This window comes from Caretta caretta, chromosome 6 (genome assembly GCF_965140235.1).
Source record: "Caretta caretta isolate rCarCar2 chromosome 6, rCarCar1.hap1, whole genome shotgun sequence".
Classification (NCBI taxonomy): Eukaryota; Metazoa; Chordata; order Testudines; family Cheloniidae; genus Caretta; species Caretta caretta.
This window is the reverse complement of record NC_134211.1, coordinates 37,075,616-37,095,578: the sequence shown is the minus strand read 5'-3', so window position 1 is coordinate 37,095,578 and position 19,963 is coordinate 37,075,616. Positions and strand designations below refer to the sequence as shown.

At 42.0% G+C, this 19,963-nt stretch overlaps 1 protein-coding gene across 2 annotated transcripts in view; it reads left to right on the top strand.

Annotated features, from left to right (window-relative positions):
• PPFIBP2 (PPFIB scaffold protein 2) overlaps nt 1-19,963 on the top strand; it is a 222,714-nt gene that overhangs the window by 23,024 nt on the left and 179,727 nt on the right. The gene's annotated exons all lie outside the window — the stretch shown is intronic.

The window sequence follows — 19,963 nt, the reverse complement described above, 5'->3', positions numbered from 1 at the left end:
GCTCAGCAGGTGAAGAATGACTGTTGAATGTGCCTTTGGCTGCTTAAAGGGGTGCTGGTGCTGTTTCCTTGGCAGGTTAGACCTCTGCGAGGAAAATATCCCCATGGTAATTCTTGCTTCCTGTGCACTTCATAATATGTGTGAAGCCAAGAGGGAGAAGTTTCCCCTGGCGAGAGAAGTGGGAAGCGTTGATGTGGATCGGTTGCTTGATACCAGCACTGTAAGAGGGGCTCAACAGGGAACTATTCGGATCAGGGAGGCTTTGAAGGAGCATTTTAACAATGAGCCACAGTTGCTGTAATGTGTTGAGCCAGGCATTGGTGGTTTTTTTTTGGTTTTTGTTTTGTTTTGTTTTGTTTTGGACCACGGTATGAACTTTGTAGTGATTATGTGTGCGCTAATATAACCATTCAAATGCGCCTATTTGTACTGTCTCTGAATTTTAGCAGCAATCGCCATACGTTGGAGACTAAAAGATTCATTCACTTTCCATAAGTATGTTTTTATTCCACACCCATGCAAACATATCTATGTCATGGTAACGTAAACATCGTATCTACAGGGAAAAGTATCTTCAAAGGGGAAGGAAGAGTAAAATCCCAGGCACATTTGCCAGTGAGGCTCTCACAGCTGGGTGTATGTCCTGCTCTGATTGTGCAAAATCTCCTCTGGAGTGGAGTGCCTGGGGGTACTGCTGTGGTCTAGAAGATATGAAGAATGTGGGGGGGGGGGAGAATGTGGGGAGATCCTGGAAGGCAGTTCAGTATAGGGGTAGGCGAGTACTGATGTTTTCAGCCTGAAGTTACCACAACATGTCTGTTTGCTTCTTGAGCAATGTTATTTTTTCGCCCATTTACTATCCTGAGTAGCCATCTGCAATTTTGCATTGATTGCCTCTCTCCGTCCTCTCTGCTCACAATCCAAAGCACCAGAAGGATTGCAGCACATCCTGAAACATGTATTCCTTAATCCTCTTTGTTCTTATCTGACGGAGCCGCTCCATTGGTGTGCAGGAGGAGACCCTCAAGGGTGCATCTGCACCTCCTAAAGAAACAATAGACAGAGGTCCTATTGTCAGTGATCCAAACAAGTTACAAGCGCAACTTTCTCACTTTCCCTTGGTAGCCATATAGAGCATGATGATAGCCCCATCCATGGTGAGTTTGGCCTGGGGGAAGGGGCAAGTTGGGACAAGATGGGGAGAGCACTGGAGTATCAGTTCAAGAGCATAGGGCTGCTGTTCTGAATACTGACACCGTTTTCCATAGATGGGGGGTGATTGCAGCTGATATCTCACTCTTGAGGGTAACTGAGGCTGCAAGGGTCAGCTCCTGAATGCATGTGGCCGGGGACCAGGTCCATATGCTGCTAGCCTTTGTGCTGCTGTGGTGCCTGCTGAAGTAATTGGTGAGTGGTGCGGCAAAGTTTCCTACAACAAGGGAAGAAACAAGGCAGCCCTCCCAAGAAACCTTTGGCAGAGAATTGCAGATTACCTCCAGGAAAGTTTCCGAGAGATCTCTTATGGAGGATTCACTGAATATTCCAATGTGCATAAACTTCTCTGCAGGGCCCCATCTGCGTAGCTGTCCAGGGGAATGAGAAGCAGATCCAAACTGTGCCTGTGTTGGTTATTTCAGTACCTCTTCTAGCCTGATTAACAAAGCAGCGCATGACCAGATGTGTCCCTGCACTACTGAAGCAGAATGAGTACTTGCCAGAGGTTCCCTTCCCTGCATTCAGCTTACCAGAGCTGGACTGCTAGGACTGGCTAAACTGCTCCAAAGTCAAAAAAAGGTCCTAGTTTGCCAAGCCACGAGATCTCCCTATCGCCTATCCCCCATCCTCCTTAGCATCCACTTCCTTGTCCAGCACATAGTCCTTGGGGTTCACTCTGATGGCCACTGACTCCAGCCTCCCCAAAGTGTCCATGGGTCTCTTGGCGGTGGAGGTGGGGTTGCCACCAAGGATGGCATACAGCTCTTTGGAGAAGCAGCATGTCTGCAGCTCTGCACCGGAGCAACTATTTGCCTCCCTTGCTTTCTGGTACACTTGCCTCCGCCCCTTGATTTTTTGCATGGCACCACTGCATGTCCCTATCCTAGCTCTTCTCCACCATTACTCAAGCGATTTGGCCATGGATATCAAAGTTCCTGCGGCTGGAACAGAGCTGTTCCTGCACAGCCTCCTGTCCCCGCAGTCTCAGGAGATCCATCACTTCCAGTGTACTCCATGAAGGAGTGCATTTGCTAGAAAGCCAGCATTGTCAGCTGGGAAGATGTGATGTGAACTGTCCACGCGGCGCAAACAGAGCAATTTCAAAACTTCCCAGGGCTTTAGAAGGGGAGGGGCACATGCCTCTGAACCTGGCTGTAGGGCAGCAGAGTTCATAGGTCCTGGAACTAGGGGTGTTGCTGCACTCTCTGGCTTGAAGTAGTTTCAAGGTTTACAGTTTGGCTAAATGGCTCTCAGCACTCCCACTATAAAAATGTTTCCAGCATCCCTGGCGGAGTTCAAACCAGTGACCAGAGCTGTCATGGTGAGCATTGTGGGAGACCTCCTGGAGGCCACTTAGGGTGATGTAAGCAATGCAGTGTCTACACTGACATTGTATCGCTCTGACTATGTTGCTGTAAGTGCAATGCCTCTCATCAAGGTGATTTTTATTAGGTCGGTGTAGCAGGCGAGTAACAGTGGCTCATGGAATATTGTAATTGGAACATTGGAACACCTCCATAGTTAGGTTGACATAAGCTGCCTTACATCAACTTAACTCTGTAGTGTAGACAGGCTTTGTCTAAAAATAAAACTTGTACCAACTTAATTTAATTTAGAAACTGATTTTATTTAAGCAAATGCACCCCCATTGCATGGACAGTTGAGGAGTGCCTGTATCAATTAAGCTTAAATGTATTCCGATTGAGCAAATCAGTCAGCTTTCATCTGTAATCAAGGCTTAAACCTGACCTTCAGATCTGAAACAGTTTAAACTCCTTGAAATTCTCCTTTTAAGATCATCTGCAACAAGTGACCAGTATGTCTTAAGTGTTTTCAGTGAAATAGATAGTTATGAAGCAAAGACTCCCAGCTTTGATTTTTTTGTAAGCGCAATATGTCCAAATTGTGCTAGACATGTTTGGGACTTTGCTACTGTGCACTGGAGCAGATTGACAATAACTGAACTTGAATCTGTAGACAAGGATCAATACTGCAAACCTCTGCTTATCAATAATAAAACAAAATGCTCCATCTACAGAAGACATCATTCAGGAATCTAATGTAATATTGAGTCCAGTGATTTTAATAATGCCCTCCTGATTCCAGATTGAATCTGTTTTTAGTCCAAGTAAGGATTCGCCATAGGATCTTGCTGTTTCTGGAAAGATGCTTGCTGCATATCTGAAATTCTTCTCTTCCATGTTCACAGATGTATCTTCAGGAAACTTTCATAATAGCTAGCTACTGAGGCTTAAAGTTACAAATCTTAACACAAAACCACTCCATATTGTCAGCTCCAATCAACATGACTTCTGTGTGTGTTCCCAGGAGCAGGGGGCATCATTTTTAAATAATCCTGATTATGTATCCAGTTACTTATAAATGGCTTCACAAAGCACTTCAAGGAGAAAAAATTTAATTAAAACATTAAACCTTTATAAAGTCAAAAAGATATCTTAGTATTCATTTTTAAAATATAATATTTATTTAAAGCCAGCTTTAACTCAGCCCATTAACTCATGTGAAAACTACAATTGCCTTAACTTTACTAGGACTTTAACTCAAGTTAAGAACACACCTTTTTTGTTTTGTGTTTGTTTCGAAGACAGTCCCAAAAGCTTAGGCCATGTCTACACTACCAGCACTATGTCGCTGTAACTATGCCGCTGGAACCCCCAGCGTAGTCGCTTCCTGCAGTGCTGGGAGGGGGTTTTCTGTCACTGTAGGAACTCCAGCTCCCTGAGCGAGGATAGGTGGGTCAACAGAAGCATTCTAGCTGCCTCTGTACTGGGGTTAGGTCTGCATAGCTCCAGCACTCAAGGGAGTAGATTTTTCACCTCCCTGAGTACCCTCACTGTGTTGACCTAAGTTTTCATTGTAGATCAGGTCTGAGTCATTGTCTGTTTTAGGACTTCATTCTTCTCTGTGGCCTGAGCCCCCTCTGCTTTTTACCTGGCTGAAAATCCCTGTCAGCATGACATGAACTAGCTCTTTTGGGCTTGGGTATTAAACTTTTCTGAGCAGCTTCTCTGAAACATAGAAGAATCTGACAGTTTCCATTATACCTCACTGTCCACTGGAGCTAGTTTCTGCGCTAGTCCCCATCCAGATAAAGAGTTCATAACTAAGGCTACATTTTAGTCATAGGTATTTTTAGTAAAAGTCACTGACAGTAAACAAAAATTCACGGTCCGTGACCTGGGCATGACTTTTACTATATACCCTAGACTAAAGCGTGGGCGGGGGAGATTAGCAGGGCTGGGGAATGCTCCCTACCTGGTTCCTGAGCTCCACGTTCTGCCTCCACTCCGCCCCAAGTCCTGGTTCTGCAGCTGCCATTAGCTTGGAACCGCAGCCAATGGGAGCTGCAGGGATGGTGCCTGTGGGCAGAGGCAGCAGGTGGAGCTAGGAGCTGTGAAACGGGAGTTCCTGTAGCCCTTCCGGGGAATCTGCTCTAGGTAAGCACCGCCCTGCTGCTGGTGTGACTGGCCCAGGGGCTGCCTGAGCTCCTCAGGCGGCCCCAGGCCAGGCATGCCAGCCACTGCAGAAGTCACCGAGGTCACGGAATCCATGACTTATGTGACCTCTGGCAAACACTGAGCCTTATTCATGACTTCTTAGTGACCTCCCAGATGCATTTATTTTATGGGGTTCTTTGATTCAGGTTCTCTCTGTGTTAATGTTATTGTGATTGGGGGGCGGGGGTGTCTCACCACTATGGCGCCTCCTACCTCATGGCCTCAGCCTGCAGACCCTAGCAGCCTGCCAGGAGCTTTCTCTAGCTTCCCCAGTACCTGCTTGCAGCACTGAATTGTCCCAGGTGCTGGGGCTCCTTCCTCCTACTAGAAGCCTGTTCTTCTCCCCTCATGCACCAGTAAGCTACTGCTCTGCTCTGCAGCCCTTCTTATATGAGCTTGTCGGGCCATATTGGCTGCTCCTCTCAGCTCCTTTCTAATTGGCTGCCTCTGGCGCAGACTCCTTAGGGCTGCTTTTAACTCCATTTCTGCCAGTGGGGGGCAGCTGCCTCATTACAGTTATACATGGAGAGTTTCCTGTCAATTCATATAATGCACTTCATTAGAACATTTGCTATTAAGGATGTACAATTTTGTGCGTGCTGTATGTGTAGTATTGATAACAGAGGTCAGCACAAACTCAAGTTCTCAGTTTGGAGTGCATTTTCTTCCATAAACATGTGCACATAGAGTAACTTGTGGAAAGAATGTGCATGCATCAAGGGAGAATAGATGGCTGTGTTTCAGTTTAGAGCTGTGGTTTTGTTTTTGAATCTTGAACCCTTCTGTGTGATAAAATGACAAAACATTTGCTCAGTCGGTGACTGCATTCCTAAAGCTGTTCTCTATTTGTGTTCCATGTGATGTCATATCTCACTAGTTACTAAATTCTAATCTTGCTATATTTTCTTTTCATGTTGTAGAACAGGGAGATGAGTCACAAATCAGTTCGCTGCACCCTGTAATCTGGCAGGGCATTGTATAATTTCTCGCCATGTAGTTTCTTGCAGTAGCGAATAACCTGGAAAATCTGAATAACTCATCCTGTTTCATTGTACAAGAAAAAAAATTACTTCATATGGTGCATTGGTGTCGTCATGACATTAAAAGATGCACTGTCAAATACAATTGGGAAATCGTAACAAAGTGAGATGCATTTTTTTATTTTGGAGTAATGCAGACCTTAATATAGCAACTCCAATAAGGGCTGAGGCTTCAAGTTCCACAATTGGTGGTAAAAATGAGCTCTGACACAAGTACTGAAGTGCAATCTCTTTATCGTGAAAGTAACTTACAAATGTAGAATTAAGTTTTTTTAAAAAAAACTGCATTCAAAAATAAAACAATGTAATAGTTTAGAGCCTACAAGTCCACTCAGTCCTACTTCTTGGTCAGCCAATCACTCAGGCAAACAAGGTTGGTTACAATTTGCTGGTGATAATGCTCGCTTGTTTACAATGTCATCTGACAGGCAGAACAGTAAACATCCAAAAATATTTAACATAAATGGTATCCTATTTTTTAACAGCATGATAATCGCAATTTAATTTTTTTAATCGCTTGAAAACCCTAAAATTGAGCCTTCAAAAGCTATCTTATCTTTAAGGCAGAAGTATCTGATTCACCAGTGCACTTAAGCACTTGCTTTGCTTTCTTTGACTTTAATGTGGGTGCTTACATACTTTGCTGAATTCAGTCATAACATGGTAATACCTTTTAAGAATACATTCTAATTCTACGCTCTACTAAAATACAAGAAAACAAAAATAGGAACACAGGAATTATCATACTGGATCAGACCAGGATTCTATATAGTCCAATAGCCTGTTCCCCGTAGTAGCGAGAGCCAACTGCTTCAGGCAGTTATGGCCCCAAAAGAGAGCTTCTTCCTGACCCCCAATAGTTAAAGGTTGGTTTATGCCCTAAAGCAAAATTGTTGGTTTGTTTTAAATATTTACTTTTGTAACTCTGGATCTTCTTGTTAACTGTCTAAATGTCCAATTTCTCTCAAATCCTACTAAACTTTTGCTCTTAGTGATATCTTGTGGAAATGAGTTCCACAGGTGGAATGTGTAGAAAGTGTTTCTTTGTACCAGTTTTAAATTTGCTACCTTTCAGTTTATTTCAGTGTCTTCTTTGTATCATGACATAGTGTTGACAACTCTCATGATTTTATCAACATGCACAATATTTGGTATTTGCCTGGAAGTCAAGTGCATACCTGAGAATTTCAACTAGCTTTCTTTCTGTGTTTTTGTAGATCCTTAAATATTTGCCTTTTTTTTTTTTTAAGAAAAGACACTAAGCAACTTTTTCCATATGAAAGACAACAAAAATAAAATAGGGGATGGAAAGCATCATTTATAATTGCATTTGACTGTTACAGTTAGGTTAACTTATTCATGGAATCCGAAAGGTTAGAGCTGGAAAAGAGATATTAGAGATCATCCAGTTTGAACTATATCCCTGTAGATGTGTGTGACCTGTTCCCTTAGACAGGCTCTTCCTGCTAAAATCATAACCAGATTTCTAGTGTGTTGTCCTGCTTAAATCCAAAGCAGTGTCTTATATCATTGTTTGTCTTGGCATTTCAAGCAATACAGTATGTGGCAGTTTTCTAATTAGAAACGTTTTTGAAATGAAAATGTTTTTTGACAGTGTTAGTGATACTTAGCTATAAAGTTCTCAGAGCATTGTTACTCCACACAATGCAATAATGCATAATTAATGCATAATTGGTGGGAGGATTTGCAAGATCAGTCAGAAGTTACAAGTTTTCTTTTATTAATGGAGAACAGTCTTATCTCTCTTATCCATGTAATTTTGACAACATATCGGATAGGTACTTATTTATCCAATTCTTGAATGCTGCTGAGCTGAACAAAACCAATTTGTGTAGCTGTTAGTGAAGACCAGTAATAAGCAGCAAAATAAATATTTAAATTTTCACAAAAACAGAGCCCTGTGGAGTTTAAAACTAGGCTGAAGGACCAAAGAGTTTTCCATAGACAAAGCAGCTTTGAGAGCAGAGCTGGAGAAATTTCATTCTGACACATGCCATTACATCCACGTAGGGTCTTATATTTAGAGATGAGATTTAACATAAACATGAATCAGGAAATTCAGTTAAGGTACCAATAGCCACTGAGTCTTAATATTCATGTGCCCTGTGGAAGAGTTACTGCATGGGATTTCTGTCTAAATTGTGTGAATATCAGCCAGAGCATTGTGTTGACATAATTTTTATATTTAAAATATTTTTAAAGAGATTGCACTTTCCAATAAACAATCTCAGATTCAAATTAACAAGTTGAGTGTGTTTATTTGTAAGAGCATAAAGTCAAATGTCTGTTTTGAATATGTAATTATTGTAATTCATTGTGCATATCACCATTCTGTATGTTAAACAGTTAGTTGCTTGTAACTACAGGGAAGCTCTAACTTGTGCCAGCAGTAAGAGCCCCTTTTGTGCCATCCCAGGATCTTCCATACTTGGGGAAATAGCCCAACTAGGCTAGTTTTATATTCCCTTTGCAACACAATAGTATTGCACTCAGGCTGAGGATCTGACTCTGTGTTCTTTACAAATGCACTCAGAGTATAGTGGTAGATGGACTTTAAAGAGGTGCTACCAGTTATTAAAGCCATTAACAGTGTTGGCCTTGAGTTCATTTGAAATTTCCTGACTTCCCACCATTGCACCAGAAAGCAATTACATTTTTGCCTGTACTGGCCCTGCAACACGGAATTTCAGAAATAACTTGTCATTTCATCCCCACCCTACATTTTAAAAAAAGTGGCGTAAGTAACTAATGTTGTCACTGTATTTATCATCTTTCCCTTCAGTCCTTCTATATAACTGAACATGTCTAATTTTTTTTTAAAATGCTTTCAATGTGTTGTATTTGAAGAGGATGGTATTTTAGTGTTGTTAAACTGCATTTATTTTGTTCTATTGCATGGCAACACAATGTTCTGGAGATAGGGGAGTTAGAGGGTGCTACATAAGTAATACTACTTATGCTGGCAGCAGCTCCAGCTATCATCAGAAATGCATCTATTCCCAGCAGCTGTGGATAGTTATTTAGGGCTAGAACCTATATAACTTAATTAGGCAAGTATGTCAAGTTTTAAAAGGCCAGGATCGAAATGAACATGAGCGCTTTGTCAGAAGGCATTACACCAGAACTGCTGGACCAGAGTCTGTAGGGTGCGTAGATATAGGTGAAGTGTATGTATAGGGAGGAAGCATGAAGAAAAAGGGAGAACCTTAAAGGAAGGGAGGAAAAGCTGACAAGCCCTTAAGGTTTCAGAAGTCTGCATGCAATTGAACAAAGTGCATAAACTTTTCAGGGTTTAATCAAGCAATTTGATGTTTGCTTGTATCGTGAAGTAATAATAAGATGATAGAAGTACAATGCCCAGCATTTTGAATCTTTAAAGAACTTAAAATATGATTTTACAACATCCCTGCAAGGTATAGGTATTATTATTATTATTATAATATACATTTTATAAATGGGGAAGAGGGTTAAGTGTCTTGCCCAAGGCCAGCTAGGAAATCAGTGTAAGAGCTAGGGCAGGGGTGGGCAAACTGTGACCCGGGGGCCACATCTGGCCCTTCAGACATTTTAATCCGGCCCTCTAGATCCTGTCGGGGAGTGGGGTTCGGGGCTTGCCCAATTCCACGTGTGCCGTGGCTCCGCGTGGCTCCCAGAAGCAGCAAAATATACCCAGCAAAATATACCCCAGCAGCCAGGGAGCTCCGCACACTGCCCCTGCCCCAAGCGCCACCCCCGCAGCTCCCATTGGCTGGCAACCGTGGCCAATGGGATCTGCAGGTGCAGCGCCTGCGGATGGCGCAGTGCACAGAAATGCCTGGCCACTCCTCTGTGTAGGAGCCGGAGGAGGGACATGCTGCTGCCTCCGGGAGCTGCTTGAGGTAAGCGCCACCCGGAACCTGCACCCCTGACTCCCTCCAGCGCCCTGACCCCCTGCCCCAGCCCTGATCCCTCTCTCGTCCTCCGAACCCCTCCATCCCACCCTCTTGCCCCAGCCCAGAGTCCCCTCCTGCACTCTGAACTCCACATTTCTGGTCCCACCCAGAGCCCTCACCCCCTCCTGCACCCCAACCCCCAATTTCATGAGCATTCGTGGCCTGCCATACAATTTTCATACCTACATGTGGCCTTCGAGCCAAAAAGTTTTCCCTCCCCGAGCTAGGGCTAGAACTCAAGATTTCCTAAGCTTAAACCACATCTGTGTTAATAGCTAACAGCATTAGCAACTTGATTATCATGAGTAGGTTTGAGAGTTAACATCTGGTTCACAAAAAGGAGAGTTGAGGCAGTTTCCATCTCTGACTGGCTGCAGATTCAAGACAGCCACATAGTTGTTAAAAATTTGATTCAGGCTTTTCACAGTCATGAAAAAAAATTGATTTTAAAAAAATAAATAAAACATTCAGGATTATATTTTGTGGAGAACAATGAAAGTCTGGGGACTTTCTACATTGGTGGGTTTCTGTAGGGGAACCCGGGTAAGCAATAAGCAGTTTGAAAGGGGAAGTTGTCCCCTAAGTACAACAGTTTAGTTGGAGTCTGTTTTCACCTAATTGAAATTAGAGGCACTGTCCCAGGTAAAAATCCTCTTCCTCATCTTCAAAAGTGGTTTGAAATGCAAATCATGTATTAGGATTTGAACAATATAACTGACTGAGCAAAGGAAGCAGGATGTATTAAGACCAGTTTGTTCTTAACTTCCTGGCAGATCCTATTACTTGTATGTGGTTGAACTTGAGTAATTACAATAAATAAGATCACAGCGTTTTTATATGTGGGTTGGGCTCCAGATTATTGTAGGCATGTGTTTTAGGGGTGGTGGTTATATTTGGGGATTGTCATTTGTTTGGTAGTGAGGCTATAACTATTAGCAATGAAAGACTTCACAGATCAGAGCAAAAGGAAAACCTCATGTTAGGGACCTGTAAAGGTGAGTGAGTTGCTTTTGTATTTTCCTGACTAACTGATTTATATACATTTATTTAGATTTGCTTTAACTTAGTATTAGAGGTTAAAATATCTTTTTTCAAACTTGTTAGATATTGAAACAAAGCTATTCCTCCAAATACAGTTTTTCTTCTTACATAGAGATAAGTCCTTTAATTTTTGTTTTGTTCTTGAAGTTTTACATGTACTGTATTGTAAGGCATCTTATGAATTGCACATCTGTTGGTGTCATCTGAGTAGAGAAACTGTCAAACAAATAAAAATTGCAAAGAGATACCAGCAAATGCGTGTCATGTATCAAGGCCCTGACCCTACTGTGGGATCTGTGCAAGGGTCCCATTGACAAGAATCCGCATTAGCAGATACTTATACAGAATTAGAGCCAAAGACTATAACTGACAATGTACAGGATCTAGTGAGCTGCTTGAAAACTCTTGCTTAGACTAGACAAACAAGAGAGGCGTGTCTGGGGAAAATGAAACTTGCCTGAAGCTCAAGCAACAGGTTTGGCTAGAAAAAGATGTCAAGCAAGTAGTGTTACATTGTCACTCTGGAACAAATTACACTGTGCTCTACTTTTTTAATATATTATTTATGATATGGCTTTTGGAGGTTTTTTACTTATCTTAACTTTCAGTTGAATAATATATTGTGGCAGGTGTGTACAATGAAGTGGTGGTGAAGAAAAAGTACAAGATGTAGCAAGACCATGTGAAATAATTGCAAACTTTTCAGACAGTTTTCCACCCAAAATTAACTTTTGGGCGGGGGGGGGAGGACAAATCAGAAATTTGGGTTTGGTTTGGTTTTGTTTGTTTTTTGCAGTGAGATAAATTTTTACTTGACCTAAGGGTCTTGTGTTAATGTCAAAACTTTAATAAGCTTGACCAATGTCATATTCACAACGAAAGGTTGACGTTTCTGTCATTTTCATAGCGAATGTTTTTGCCACCTCTAGTCGTAAACACATGCATGTACCCAAACATATATTTTATATTTAGGAAGAGCTCATTTTCTGGCAACTCATGCTAATAATGTGAATTCATCTGGCTGGTTTAAGCATATAGGATGCCATGGCCACAATCTTACACTGCAAATGAGGAGCACATAGTGCAGCTCAGAAGCTAGAGGCTTTAAGGAAACTTTTTTCAATACTACCGCTCTTCCCCCAATCATGGGCCAGCTGTGTACCAGTCCAGGCTCTGAACTGCTCTAATTTACACAAGCTGTCAATGGCGCCAAGGGGCCATAGTACAGCCAGGGATTGCTAGGGAATGTGGACATGCCCTATTCTTCAGCCAAAGGGGAAAGGTAGCATAGGAGCCATTAAGACATCTCTGTGCCACAGGAGGATCCTCCTACACTGGTGAGATTCTTCTGTGACCCAGTATGCCAGCATGAGGGTCACTGCAGTGGCAGAGTGATGCAGAGCAGCCCAATTGTAGCTGTGAATCAGGGTCAATATCTCCGTCAAGCAAAAAACTTTTCCTGAATCTAATAATTATACCAGCAAATAGCACATTAAAAGATGTGGCAACAGGAGACCGGAATCTACGTTAAGCTACTAAAACCAAGAAACTGGATCAGCAGCATTGAAGGAAATTTCTATAAATGATGGGGCACATAGCAGGTTCCAGAATATTTGTATAAAGGATAAATCTGTTTGGAAATACCCAAGCTATGTTTAGCTCAATCGATTTATAATGAAGTTTAAATAGGTCTGAGGGGAAGCTGACTTATATTCAACATAGTAATTTAAAAAAAATCTAAATATTATTTTTCTAAAAGAGAGAGGAAAAAACAAAACATTCAGGTGTTTGGAGTGCCATACTGTAAAACAGATGTTCTTTACCTCCATTACCTCATATAACGTAGAACATGCAGGTTCTCTGATTCCATGTTCCAATTCTTGTTTATCTTGCATGCAATACGAATAAAATAATTTATTTCTACATAATCTTAAATATATTTTACCTTTGTATGATTCAGATAATCCACATTTTTATTAATTGTAGAGCTGTGAAAGAGCCAGAATTTATGTTCATTGGGGAATTATTTTGAAATTTGTTTTTTATTCTTAGTTGGAACGAACGAAGACACACACACAAATTTGAAAATTTCCCATGAAATGAAATTTCTGGGGTGAAAAATTGGTTTAGGTCCATCAAAATGTTCAGTTTTGATAAATTTGAACTTTTTGTTCTAATTTTTACTATTTTATAATAGAAAATAAACTTTTGAAACTTTTTTTCAAAATTAAAAATTGAAGTGTGCCATTCAGATAATGTTGACCTTATCAAAACCCCTTCTTTCAATTTTTTTCTAAATGAAATTTCACCAAAATTGATACAGGACAGGACAAGAAGCAATGGTCTTAAATTGCAGCAAGGGAGCTTTAGGCTGGACATTAGGAAAAACTTCCTAATTGTAAGAGCAGTTAAGAACTGGAATAAATTGCATAGGGAGGTTGTGGAATCTCCATCATTGGAGGTTTTTAAGAGCAGGTTAGACAAACACCTGTCAGGGATGGGCTAAAATAGATGATACTTACTCCTGCCTTGAGTGCAGGAGACTGAACTAGAAGATCTTTCGAGGTTCCTTCCAGTCTTATGATTCTATCCTCTGATTCCTGTAGAAAGCTTTAATTTTAATGAAATGGCATTTGCAGATGGAAAACAGTTCCACTGGAAAACTTTTGACCAGCTTTAACTGCATCAACCTCTTCTTTTAAAAAGAAAGAAAAAAGAAAATGCTGCCAAAATTAACTTAGCATGGGTCAAATAAGCAAATGAACGTAAGAGTCATTCTCCCTCTTTGGGGAATCTTAACCCATTTATCTTTCCAGTTCATTTCTCTCTGGGTCATTTATTGACTTCTGCCATTCAGTCCAGGAGAATGTGATGGGACTTTTCTCAGGTTCTAATTCAGCAAACGCTTTAAACACTTGCTAAATCTCATTCATGAGATTAAGTTCTTTGCTGAATAGAGATGCACTGCTACATAGGGGTGTTAGAGCCCAAGACCATCACATCTTAATTGTGGATCAGTCAGTAGGACTGGCTGATGAACAATAGAAAGCTGGTATTCCCTCTGGGCTTGCTCATGGAGGAGGGAATACATAAGTGATGCCCAGAGGATCTAGCAGTATAAACTGGGTAAATGGGACCCAGATGAGAAACAATAACTTTAAACTGGGTAAGGTTAGATCTGTGGAAGACACTTTAAGCTGGGAAATAGTCTCCCAAGAAAGTGGGGAAGCCTCATTTTATAAGTGACTTAAAAGAGGGAATTGTCCTTCGTTAGCAGGAAAAGGACAAGATTACCTAATTATAGGTGGTGTTCATCTCCAAATTCCATGATTATCTGAAGCTTGGGATGCTTTTGTGGAGGTTGCTTTTTTGTTTTCTCCATCTCCCACTCCCCTTTCCCCCAGACCCTAAATTCACTTATCAAGCTTATTCCTAGTAGGGTTGGTGGAAAAACCCAAAATGAAAAATTCTGTGGCTTTTTCATCAAAATTATTTTTCAAGAAAAGTTTGATTAATGCTAATTTCTAGACCTAGAAACTCAATCATCTTTAATACAAAAAAGTGAGGAAGAAAGAACTCTCCAAAGATTTAACTTCTTGTCTCTCAGGTCTGTTGCCAGCAAGAAATCTGACCAGTCAGTTCAGTTTTACACCCTTGATATTTAATTATCAATTTTTTTTGTAGCAAACCACAAATTGAATAACAAATCCAACACAATGCAGATCATGGTAGTCAGACCCTTTGTTTGAAAACAACAAAGAACTGAGAAGGAAATTGAAAGCAAGTAAACCTGTATTAATGATAAAAGGGCCTTTTATAATTTAAGGCATTAAAGCTTATTCTCCCAATAGCTGAGATCATAATTAAAAACCTGTATCATCCCTATGGCAATGGATATAATCACAACTTTGGATGAGGTTTCTCCCATTAGATATTTCAGATGTGAAGCACAAATGGCAATGCAGAATTGTAGTGGGATCACATAGGTATAATGGAACAGGATTTGACCCACTGTTGTTGAATAGTTTTTGGTGCATAGTGTCAGATCGAACAGGAAGTAACCTGATCTAGCAACATTTACTCAACATACTGCAGTGTAAACTTGTTAGGGCCAACCTTGGATCCATGCAGTCAAACACTAACCACTTTTGTTGGAGATCTGATGAATATTTAGGTGTCAGTGCTTATTTTGAAGAGGGTACTGGCTTTCCTCTGAGGACTGGCTCTGGAAATCGAGGGAGAGTTGGGAAAGTTCTTGTTCTTTGTGTGTACAGTGTAAGGGACATTTTGGAATGCTTAGTTGCCTTAATCATCATTTTCTAGCAGAAATTGTTTTCGGTGTATCTTGCAGCAGCATGAAGTTGCCACATATGCTATAGAGAATAAATGTGTATGCCTGCTGTAGCTTGTCAAGGTTACAAAATAGCACTTTCTGAATTGGATGCTTATAATCAGCTCTATAGAAGGTGGATTCTATCCTTATAGGGAAGATACTATCCTGCTTAATTTTAAACGGGTTGCTTTTTTTTTTCTTAAATCATCTGTTGGGGAGTGTAAACTGAGATCATGCCTGTTTTGTTTTGTTTTGTTTTTAAGGCTCCCAAAAATGGTTGTTTCCATTCCTGTTCTGCATTGATTAAATGAGTGCAGGGGTTAGGAGTAGGTGGAGTTAGCCTATTAATCTTCCTAAGATTATGAAATAGCATTTTTATTAACATAACAACTTAGTAGAAAAAGACCCAACGTAAAAATGTAGTGTTATTCCCCTTGGATGGACTGGAGAATGATTCCATTCTGTTTCTCTATCTGATGCGAAGACATCAATTTGTCCAATGCTACAAGCTGTCTGTGGTGGAGCTGGAATTTGAACACAGTTGTTCTTGACTCCACTCATGTCTCTCTCCCTCTAGACAGTACTACTGTTATAGAATGGACAGATGAGCTATGTATAAATGGACATAAGAACACAAACAATTAGTAGTGCAATGATTAAACAGGAAAGTCATTTATCATTTAACCCTAAGTTCGTGAACATTTCACCAAGCCCTGTGGAACGTGCGTCACAGAATTATTGATTTGTAACTGGAGTAAGTTCTCTTTACTTGATAGCAAACATAGGGACCTGATAACATATTTGAAGACTAAGGGCTATTATAAAGAGGATGGTAATAAATTGTTCTCCATGTCTGCTCTCGTAGGACAAGTAGTAATCAATTTAATCTGTAGCAAGGGAGATTTAGGTTAGGTATTAGGAAAAACTGCCTCACTATGATAGTTAAGCACTGGAATAAGATTCCAAGGGAGGTTGTGGAATCCACATAATCAGGGTGGGAGGGGGGGAGCGAGGAAAGATATTGAGGACAGGTTAGACAAACAACTGTGAGCGATGATCTAGGTGTACTTGGTCCTGCCTCAGCCCAAAGGGCTGGACACAGGGCCAGCCTTAGTAAAATGGTGCCCTGGGCGAATTTGTATTTTGGTGCGCTGCCGCCCCCCCCCCCAATCACTCCTCCTGGCTCCTGCGGGCTCCCTGGGCTCCCCCCCCCCCAACTCCTCTGGGCCATTACCTATACTTCCTGTGGAATTATACTTCCACAGGAAAGTCCATTCAATGTAAATGGGCGTCTCTCATGATCCATTGTGAGTTAAGTGTCCTTTGATGAGCCACTTACTTTGACTAGACCCTTCAAGATGCACTGGCTATCTATCTTGTGGGCATTACCCCAGGAGCAAACATTTGAAATACAAAAAAAGAAAAGGAGTACTTGTGGCACCTTAGAGACTAACCAATTTATTTGAGCATAAGCTTTCGTGAGCTACAGCTCACTGTTACTCTGAAATCTGAAATACAGGTACAGAGCCAATACTCATAACTTCAAATACAAAAATTATGCATGCAAACAAATAGCATAAACATATTCAGCAAATCATAATCTTTTCATAGACCTCTTACATGCCTCATTTTGTATAAGATTTGTTGTAAATATTGTGACAGTTCCTCCTCTGCCTCGGTGGGTCCTGCGCTTATTGGTGGATTTGCTTGCCTCAGAGATTCACGGCAGCCCTCAGTTTGGCCACTCTTGGTAGTGGCTCAAACCTGCCGTTCACTCAGCTAACGTCATCACTGGCCAGCATGGGGAAAATGAAGAACAATCCCCACAGTCTCTGTGTCCCACCTAGTGGGTCGGGGACAGGGCAGATCCCTTTCCAATTTAGACCTTCCCTTCTGGTGTTTCTCACAGACCAGGTCAACTCCTCCTGTGTCCGATCAGGAGTTGAAGGGATGGGGGGAACCCAGGCCCTCCCTCTACACCGAGTTCCAGCCCAGAGCCCTGTGGATAGCAGTTGTCCACAATGTCCCGTGTATCAACTGCGTGACAGCTACAACTCCCTGGGCTACTTCCTCATTGCCTTCCTCCCAGCACCTTCTTTATCCTCACTGCAGGACCTTCCTCCTGAAGCCTGATCACGCTTGAATTCTTCACTCCTCCAGCAGCCCGCCTGCTCACTCCCTGCTCCTGGCGTGCCCCCCTACTAACTGATGGGAGGTCTTTTCTAAACCAGGTGTCCTGATTAGCCTGCCTGCCATAATTGTATCTAGAAAGTTCTTAATTGGCTCCAGGTGTCTTGATTAGCTTGCCTGTCTTAATTGGTTCTGGCAGGTTCCTGATTGCTCTAGGGCAGCCCCTGCTCTGGTCACTCAGGGAACAGCTGTTCATCCAGTGGCCAATATATTTGCCTTCTACCAGACTCCTGTATCCCACTGGTTTGTCACAATATATAACAGTGGTTGCAACAATGATCAACATGATCATGTTTTAATCAGATAACATCATGAGTAACTGCTACAACTAGCAAATTCCAAGGCCACTGTGAGCAGAAGCGCAGAAGTAAGGGTGGCGTGGTATATGGTGTATCGCCACACTTACTTCTGGGCTGCTGCAGTGGCTTGTGGTGCCTGTGCTTGGCCTGCGGCTCAAGGCACGCTTCGTGCTGTCACAAGGGGGCTGCATCTTGCCAGAGGCCACAGCCCTCCTGCAGCCCATCGCCACTCCTGGCTCACCACGAGCATTTTGACAGGAAGTACCAAGCAGTAATAATAATAATAATTAATACGTGTACATGTGTGTCAAGTTTGATACAGTGAGCACACTGTCATGTTAAGGTCATCTGTCCGTGTGACCCCCGGCACCCCCTCCCCCCCCCGCCCCTCATGTGGAAGTTTCACTGCTTCTGGCCCCTGCCGGAGACCAAGCGGTACAGGGCCTCAGGCAGGGAGGGACTCAGCTCTGCTCCAGGCAGTGAGCAGTGAGCCGCACTACCAGTGACCGGCCCCAGCTGTGCTGTTCTGGGCTCCTTGGTGCTGGGGCAGAGCCAGAGCCCTCAGCTGGCCGGTTGAGGAGTGAAGGAAGGAGGGGGCAGAGGGGCAGGGAGAAGCTCGCCAGAGCAGCGCATGGGAGGGGCTGGAGAAGAGAGGAGTCTGGCCACAACCAGTCAGGGGAAGCCCGAGCCCCTTGTGGCACCCCCCTGGCTACTGCACCCTGGGTGTGGGCCCCATTTGCCTGGCCCTAAGGACTAAATGACCTTGAGGTCCCTTTCAGATCTACATTTATGTTCATATCTATATTTTCCACTGTAGCAGGTTTGCTACTGAGCTACGACGTTTCTTATGGTACAAAGGTTTGGAGTCTTAACCTTAGGTACTCTTTCAGTATTGCCTGACTGTTTCCCTGGTAAACAAAAAATGGATAATTTATATTTTAATGCACAATTCTATTTTATGCCTGATTTGATTCTCATCCTAGTGTTTATCTCGAGGAAGCTTGCAATTCTGAGAATAAACGTGGGTGTTTAATTACCAGTCACGTCATTGAAAGTGGACAATGGAACGACCATTGGCTGACTACCATACAAAAATATCTTCATATATATAGCTTGTCATTGGAAATTATTTTATTTATTTATTAACTTTTAATGTATTAATTATTTATTTTTTAAAATAATAAAATTGTCTATCCAGGACTCTAGGTATGCTAATATAATTACTCCTACAATAAATACAATTGAATTAAATCTCATCAGAATTAAAACCATGAGTTCCACAGGAGCTTAGCCAACCACCTATCCTTTCATCATATAGTAAGCATACCCTCAGTCTTCTACAGAGAATTTGTCAAACATAGGGCTTTTGCAGCATGCCTTGGAAGTCAGCATATTTGGGCTATTTCAGATCAAGGACAAATATCTGTCTTTATTCTTTGGAATCTAAAGGGTCCTTGTTTAAGTAAATAGAAAGATAAGAAAGGCTGGTTGTAGCATTCCCCCACCTAAAAAAGATTGTTTAATGACTGGCTATTTTAAAGCAAAGTATTGCACTGTCAAATCTGGTATTACTCATGTATTTTTCCATACTCCACCACTGTATTAATCAAGAAAAAAAATGCAGTACAGTTATACCTGAAAATTGGCCCACGGGCAACTGCCCTACTCTCCAGCCCCTAGAACGGGGGCTGGTATTCATGCTGGTAATCATATGACATGAAAAGGAGCACCTCACATTTTTTTCTTAATCATCCCTTTTAAAGTGAATTATGGCCAGGACTTCTTTGCAGAATCACTTGCTAAAGTTTGTCTCTTTAAAACAGCATAACTTAAAATTCCTTTTAGGTGAGCACGTTTTTCCACATCTTAAAAGGAATAACTCTCCCTCTACATCCTTTTGTGAAAGAACTTGTTTAGCCACGTGTTTGTTGGATTTTACAGTCAATAGAAACGTCCCAGTACAAACACATTCAACAAAGACCCTTGCATGGCTCTGAATTAGGTTAATATTAGACTACTATTCAGAAATTTCACTTCTGAGAAGCATTGCTTGACGTGTGAGCAATCTGGTTCATTCATTCAGAAAAAGCTAAGTTAGTGTTCTCATAGCTATTTATCATTAGCTAACCAAAATAGACTCAATTGTCTTTCTATAAATATCTTGAATACTTGGGGAGCCTGCTGGTGGAAAGTCTACTCCAGGGGTGGCCAACCTGAGCCTGAGAAGGAGCCAGAATTTACCAATGTACATTGCCAAAGAGCCACAGTAACGTCAGCAGCCCCCGCATCAGCTCCCCGCTCCCAGTGCCTCCCGCCCACTGGCAAGCTTGCTGATCAGTGCCTCCCCCTCCACCCTGCACCTCCTGATCAGCAT